At 46.8% G+C, this 7,562-nt stretch overlaps 3 non-coding genes across 3 annotated transcripts; all 3 read right to left on the bottom strand.

Moving 5' to 3' along the window:
• Positions 1-612: 612 nt before the first annotated feature.
• LOC135027125 (U1 spliceosomal RNA) lies at positions 613-775 on the bottom strand. Its single transcript, XR_010223640.1, has one exon. It is a non-coding gene; the product is annotated as a U1 spliceosomal RNA (small nuclear RNA).
• Positions 776-927: 152 nt separating this feature from the next.
• Positions 928-1,091, bottom strand: LOC135027139 (U1 spliceosomal RNA). The gene has a single exon (XR_010223654.1). It is a non-coding gene; the product is annotated as a U1 spliceosomal RNA (small nuclear RNA).
• A 670-nt stretch (positions 1,092-1,761) lies between these two features.
• Positions 1,762-1,924, bottom strand: LOC135027155 (U1 spliceosomal RNA). Its single transcript, XR_010223669.1, has one exon. It is a non-coding gene; the product is annotated as a U1 spliceosomal RNA (small nuclear RNA).
• Positions 1,925-7,562: the final 5,638 nt, after the last annotated feature.

The following is a 7,562-nucleotide window of genomic DNA, read 5'->3' as shown; positions in this document are numbered from 1 at the left end:
CTACACCATTGGACTTAAGTAGAAGACTATTACAAGTGAAACCAATAATTGAAATCTGTAACCACACCCCACCCCCTCAAATGCCAGGCAATAAATTACCTTAAAAACAACAACCAGGCATTCCACAAAGATTAAACTGGGTCTATATCATTCAAAACTTTAAAAAAGTACTTCAAAATCACATACTATGCAATAATGTTTCAATTTGCATTACCCAGCAGAATTAGCTTTGCATATATAGATATAGTGCAGCAGAATATATTGGTGGTTGTAGTCAATTGTAATTACTCAGCAGAATTAGCTTTGCATATATAGATATAGTGCAGCAGAATATATTGGTGGTTGTAGTCAATTGTAATTACCCAGCAGAATTAGCTTTGCAAATATAGATATAGTGCAGCAGAATATATTGGTGGTTTTAGTCAGTTGTAATTACCCAGCAGAATTAGCTTTGCATATATATAGTGCAGCAGAATATATTGGTGGTTGTAGTCAAATTAAGCAGACGGGAGAAGTCAGGATAGTGCGCAAGGGCATAGAAGGGAGCGGCTCAAGAAAAGAGAAGTGGAAACAGACAGCAAACTAGGCTGGAGAGAGACCTGAGACAAAGAGATCTGAATTATACGAGAGCCGACCAGGGGAAAAACAAATTATGCAGTCAAGTTTCCCACATTTGGAAAAATCACAGGAGCAGCACACCCAGAGTGCAATGAGTGAGCCTTGCCCTGGGAGAAGCACCTTCATGATCATAGTATATCACCTGGCAGGTAAGTAGGAGTTGGGCTAGAGCTGGGGAGGGTCGCTGCTCGGGCACCCCCCTGTCAAGTGAAGGAGATCCAACTGAGGCAGCACAAGGAATCTCTCGAAAGAAGAACAAGGCTAGAGGAAGATCTGAGACAAATAAATCTGACTTTTACCAGAGCTGACCAGAGGAAAGAACAAACACAGTCCCCCACTACCACAAATAATGCAGTCGAGTTTCCCACATTTGGGGAAATCATACGGGTCAGCATACCCAGAATACAATGAATGAACCTCACCCTGGGAGAACAATCTTCATGACCATGGTATCTCCTATGCAAAATAAGTATGATTTGGGATAGGGCTTGGGAGGGCCGCTGCTCAGGCACATCTCTGTCAAGTAAAGGAGATTCAACTGAGGCAGCACAAGGGAACTCTCATCTGGGGACAACAACTGCAGGGAGAACACATATTTTCAGATGAACATGGGAGGGCAGAAGGCTACCTAATACTGAAGCACCCCCAAACAACAAACCAAATGCAACAACTAGTGCAAGCATTCCTGGGGGAAGGCCTGCAGCAGATGGATTTGCATATGGTGATGTCATCCAAGCAGTGGGTCAAAGTTGGCTTCAACCCTCGTCTGCATATGAAAAGAGAAAAGGGGCGTGCAGGGCATGGCAGCATTTTTCGGCGCTTGGATGACCCCTAGTTCGCATTAAACACCTCCACCCTCCTTCGGTGTGGGGCTCATGTTGGCTATGCCCCAGCCCCGAAGCATTCAAGCTGATTTCTTGCAGCAGCTGGGCACTGTAACAGCTCCAGAGCTGCTCTGTAAGGCAAATAAAAGGGTGTGGGACCTGCAGCACTACCTGTAGTTCGCATTGTGCGTTGGAAGGCACAAAGTAAGCAGACGGGAGAAGTCAGGATAGTGCGCAAGGGCATAGAAGGGAGCAGCTCAAGAAAAGAGAAGTGGAAACAGACAGCAAACTAGGCTGGAGAGAGACCTGAGACAAAGAGATCTGAATTATACGAGAGCCGACCAGGGGAAACACAAATTATGCAGTCAAGTTTCCCACATTTGGGGAAATCGCAGGAGCAGCACACCCAGAGTGCAATGGGTGAGCCTTGCCCTGGGAGAAGCACCTTCGTGATTATAGTATCTCACCTGGCAGGTTAGTAGGAGTTGGGCTAGAGCTGGGGAGGGTCGCTGCTCGGGCACCCCCCTGTCAAGTGAAGGAGATCCAACTGAGGCAGCACAAGGGAACTCTCGAAATAAGAACAAGGCTAGAGGAAGATCTGAGACAAAGAAATCTGACTTTTACCAGAGCTGACATCACATCACACCAGACTATCAGTAACCAGCCTTCTCCCATCCCTTACCAACCCTCCCCATCCCTCGCACCAACTCTGTCATCTTTCTCCCATGCATCTGGAGAGGAAGTCATGGCCCTCATTCGTTCCTGTCCCCTCACCACCTCCCCACTTGACCCTATCCCCTCCCGCCTCCTCTGCCACATCTCTTCTTCTGCTTGTTCCCATCTTTCCCACCTTCTCAATCTCTCCCTCTCATCAGGCACTGTCCCCTCTGCCTTCAACCACGCTCTCATCTCTCCTATTCTTAAAAAACCTACCCTTGATCCAAACACTCTCTCCAACTACCGACCCATCTCTCTTCTCCCTTTTGCCTCCAAACTCCTTGAGCGTATTGTCTACAACCGCCTTACTTCCTTTCTTTCCTCACACTCACTGCTTGACCCATTCCAGTCTGGCTTCCGTCCTCTCCACTCCACTGAAACTGCCCTTACAAAAGTATGCAATGACCTCCATGCTGCTAAATCTAAGGGACACTACTCTCTACTTATTCTACTTGATCTCTCTGCTGCTTTTGACACTGTGGACCATCCTCTCCTACTGCAAATCCTTCACTCCATTGGTCTGCGTAACACTGCCCTCTCTTGGTTGTCGTCCTACCTTTCTGACCGTTCATTCTCTGTCTCCTCTCATGACTCCACCTCCCCCTCACTTCCACTAACTGTAGGGGTACCCCAAGGTTCTGTCCTTGGTCCTCTTCTCTCTCTATACGTCCTCACTAGGTAAGCTCATTAGTTCTTTTGGTTTCCAATATCATCTCTATGCTGATGACACTCAAATCTATCTTTCCTCTCCAGACCTCTCCCCTACTCTCCTCACTCGTATCTCCAACTGTCTCTCTGCTATCTCTTCCTGGATGTCCCAGCGCTTTCTTAAACTTAACATGTCTAAGATCGAGCTGATCATCTTCCCTCCCTCCCGCATAACCTCACCTCCTACAATCTCATTATCTATTGATGGCACTACTATCTCCTCTACCCCCCAAGTGCGCTGTCTTGGAGTAATCCTTGACTCCTCCCTCTCCTTCAAACCACACATTCAGCACCTCTTACAAACCTGCCGTTTTCATCTAAAAAATATTTCCAGGATCAGACCCTTTCTGACCCAGGATGCTACTAAGACTCTTATCCACTCACTGGTCATCTCCAGACTGGACTACTGTAATCTCCTCCTGACTGGCATTCCTGACAAATACCTCTCTCCACTCCAATATATCGTCAATGCTGCTGCCCGGCTCATTTTCCTCACCAAATGCACTACGTCCACCTCTCCTCTCTTACTAGTCCTTCCCTGGCTCCCCTTCCCTTTCAGAATCCATTTCAAGCTTCTCACACTTGCTTACAAAGCCCCTAACCACTCCTCTCCCATCTACATCTCTGATCTTATCTCGCTTTACACTCCCACCCGTCCTCTTCGCTCTGCTAATGCACGCCGACTCTCCTGCCTACGGATTACTTCCTCCCACTCCTACCTCCAAGATTTTTCACGTGCTGCACCACTTCTCTGGAATTCCCTACCTCTCCCCCTCAGACTCTCCACCTCTCTACAAAACTTCAAATGGGCTCTCAAGACCCACTTCTTCACCAAACCCAGCCAAATCTCATCCTAAACCTCTGTTCCACGCTCTCTATGTACCCCATCTGTCTCACCCCTGTCTGTCTACCCCTCCCCTTTAGAATGTAAGCTCTCACGAGCAGGGCCCTCTTCCCTCATGTGCTTACTCTTTTCTTACTTTAATAATCTTCAGCTGCACCAAATCCAGCAGTCTTCTGCCACCTGATACTTATTCCAGTGTCATCTGCTGATGTAGCTATGTTTATTTACCCTGTACTTGTCCTATATTGTCATCAACTGTAAGTTGCTGTTTTCCTGTTTGATTATTTGTTTATGTACTCTGTAATTGGGTGCTGCGGAACCCTTGTGGCGCCATATAAATAAAGGATAATAATAATAATAAATAATATAATATATAGCAGTACGGTACAGTAGGCCACTGCTCTACCTACCTCTGTGTCATCAAGTATACTATCCATCCATACCTGTGGTGCATTTTAGAAAAAAAACATATCTCGGCAGAGCAATCTATAAATCCATCATTTTTCAGACAGCAACAGTGGGTATTGTAATAGTCACCCAATCCATCACTTTTATAGGGTTACATGCATCCACATGCTACAGCCTGTCTCAATAATTTTACTGTCACGGTGTGTGTGTTTGTGTTTTTATTTGGGTATTTTTTTGTTGTTGTAGAACTACAGGTACCAGCGAGCCCGTTATTTCCCCGCCTGCTGGTACTTGAGGTTCTCCAAGTACCAGCAAGTGGGGGAGGCTTGCTGGGCCTTGTACTTCCACAACAAAAAAACAATGTTCTTTTTTTACACTTATGGCTATCAGCCCGGCACCCACCACCCAGGGGTGCTGGGGACAGCCTCGGGCTTCACCCCTGGCCCTTGGGTGCCTCGAGGGGAGGAACCTCTTGATTTAAGGGGTCCCCACTCCTCCAGGGAACCCCGGCCAGGGGTGACTAGTTGGAGGGGTAATGCCAGGGCCGCAGGGACCTACATAAAAGTGTCCCCCGTCTGTGGCATTATCTCTCTGGCTAGTGGAGCCCGGTGCTGGTTTTAAAAATATGGGGGACCCCTACATCTTTTGTCCCACGTATTTTTGGAACCAGGACCCGTCTAAGAGCCCGGTGCTGGTTGTCTAAATACGGGGAACCTCTGTCCATTTTTCCCCCCAGTATTTAAATAACCAGGACCGGCTCAAAGAGGCTGGTTATACTAAGGAGGGGGGACCTCACACATTTTTTTTTAACCCATTCAGACCCTTCTCCTTTAAGTTAATGGAAGCCCTGGACAACAAAAGTGCATTCATGTCCTCCTCCCTCACCCTTCCCAGTCCCAAACACTCATTTTTTTTTTCTTTAAAAATTTACAATATATCACAAGAACAATGAGCAGGGCATTGGCGGCATCGGACTGAGATAGAAATTAGTGGTGGAGGGCTGGGTCAGTTGATTGTGGGAGAGTTTGTAAGCCATTGGCGGTGGCAGTGGGTATCGGCTCAGAGGCAGTAGCGGGCATTGGCTAAGGGTCATCGGCAGAATTCAGCGGACATTATGGCTGTAGTGCCTCACTAGCCACTGACCTCACCGCACGCCACTGTGGGACAGATGTAACATGCAGAGAGAGGTAGATTTTGGGAGAAGGAATGTCCTAGCATAACTGTTAATTGCAGTGTAATACTGTAATTCAACTGTGCAGCATTTGTGGCTAAATGTCAAAGAAGCCAGTATTTACCCTGCATGCAAAACAATAAATGTATTTGCACATACCTCCCAACTAACCCAATTTTTGCAGGACAGTCACTTTTTTGGGAATGTCCAGCTAACCCAAACAACCCCCCCCCCCCCCAGTGTCCCATAGTCATGGGGAAGGGGGGGGTGGAAGGCTCCCTGTAGCTTGTTGCTCTGCAAATATGCACATTGTGGGTAATTCAGACCTGATCGCTAGGGTGTGTTTTTTGCATCCCTGTGCTCAGGTAGTTGACGCCTACAGCGGAAGGGAAAATTTGCTGTGCAGGTGTGTGATCACATGTGCACAAGAGCTGCACAGCTCAGCACTTACTCAGCCATTGAGGTGACGTCACAAATCCTCCCACAAAACGCCGGGTCCCTCCAGTGTTTTTCCGGACACTCCCTAGAAACATTCAGTTGCCACCCACACAAACACCCTCTTCTTCTCAATCTTCTTGTGATCTCCGGACCGTCGCACCTACGCATTGTGGCGCATACGCATGTGCAGTGCAGACCTGATTGCCCGCTGGGTGAAAATAAATTGAAGCGATCTGGTCTGAATAAGCCACAATGTCTATTCACGGGAGACAGAGGGGCTGGGGCATGGTCAGCAGCTCACAGAGCACCTATAATGACAAAAATGGGAGACATGGCTCACGATCGCGATATACCTGCGAAGGTACGCCCTCTACTGATTGACAGGCAGAGGCATTCGCATTTTCTGCGGGGCACCCGGAGAAAATGTAGGCACATGCACAGGATGGACCCTGCGTATATGCCCCCATCCTCTTCATAGTTTTTGCGGTTGGAACGAGCAGTGTGAAAACATCAATCGATGGGGGTAATTCCAAGTTGATCGCAGCAGGAATTTTGTTAGCAGTTGGGCAAAACCATGTGTACTGCAGGGGAGGCAGATATAACATGTGCTGAAAGAGTTAGATTTGGGTGAGTTAATTTGTTTCTGTGCATGGTAAATACTGACTGCTTTATTTTTACACTGCAAATCAGATTGCAGATTGAACACACCACACCCAAATCTAACTCTGGTGGTCATTCCGAGTTGTTCGCTCGGTAATTTTCTTCGCATCGCAGCGATTTTCCGATTATTGCGCATGCGCAATGTTCGCACTGTGACTGCGCCAAGTAAATTTGCTATACAGTTAGGAATTTTACTCACGGCATTACGAGGTTTTTTCTTCGTTCTGGTGATCGGAGTGTGATTGACAGGAAGTGGGTGTTTCTGGGCGGAAACTGGTCATTTTATGGGCGTGTGGGAAAAAACGCTACCGTTTCTGGGAAAAACGCGGGAGTGGCTGGAGAAACGGAGGAGTGTCTGGGCGAACGCTGGGTGTGTTTGTGACGTCAAACCAGGAACGACAAGCACTGAACTGATCGCACTGGCAGAGTAAGTCTCGAGCTATTCAGAAACTGCACAGAGATGTCTTTTCGCAATATTGCGAATCTTTCTTTCGCAATTTTAAGATGCTAAGATTCACTCCCAGTAGGCGGCGGCTTAGCGTGTGCAATGATGCTAAAAGCAGCTTGCGAGCGATCAACTCGGAATGAGGGCCTCTCTCTGCACATGTTAAATCTGCCTTCCCTGCAGTGCACATGGGGGGTAATTCTGAGTTGATCGCAGCAGGATTTTTGTTAGCAGTTGGGCAAAACCATGTGCACTGCATTTACGAACAGATGATTTTTTATATAAATTTTAAAATGTTAGTAAATGTGTGTTTTTTTCAACCTGGAAGCCCAACATCGATTAAGATCGATCTTAAATAGACCCCTGGGTTTTAAGGATAACCATGGTTGAGTCCAATGGTTAATTCACATTGACCGAAGTTCTAATTAAGTAGTGATGTGCACCGGAAATTTTTCGGGTTTTGTGTTTTGGTTTTGGGTTCGGTTCCGCGGCCGTGTTTTGGGTTCGGACGCGTTTTGGCAAAACCTCACCGAAATTTTTTTGTCGGATTCGGGTGTGTTTTGGATTCGGGTGTTTTTTTCAAAAAACCCTAAAAAACAGCTTAAATCATAGAATTTGGGGGTCATTTTGATCCCATAGTATTATTAACCTCAATAACCATAATTTCCACTCATTTTCAGTCTTTTTTGAACACCTCACACCTCACAATATTATTTTAATTGGTATTTG

The sequence above is a fragment of the Pseudophryne corroboree genome, unplaced genomic scaffold (genome assembly GCF_028390025.1).
Source record: "Pseudophryne corroboree isolate aPseCor3 unplaced genomic scaffold, aPseCor3.hap2 scaffold_460, whole genome shotgun sequence".
Taxonomy (NCBI): Eukaryota; Metazoa; Chordata; class Amphibia; order Anura; family Myobatrachidae; genus Pseudophryne; species Pseudophryne corroboree.
The sequence above is the reverse complement of the archived record's forward strand: the minus strand, read 5'-3'. Positions and strand labels throughout refer to the sequence as shown.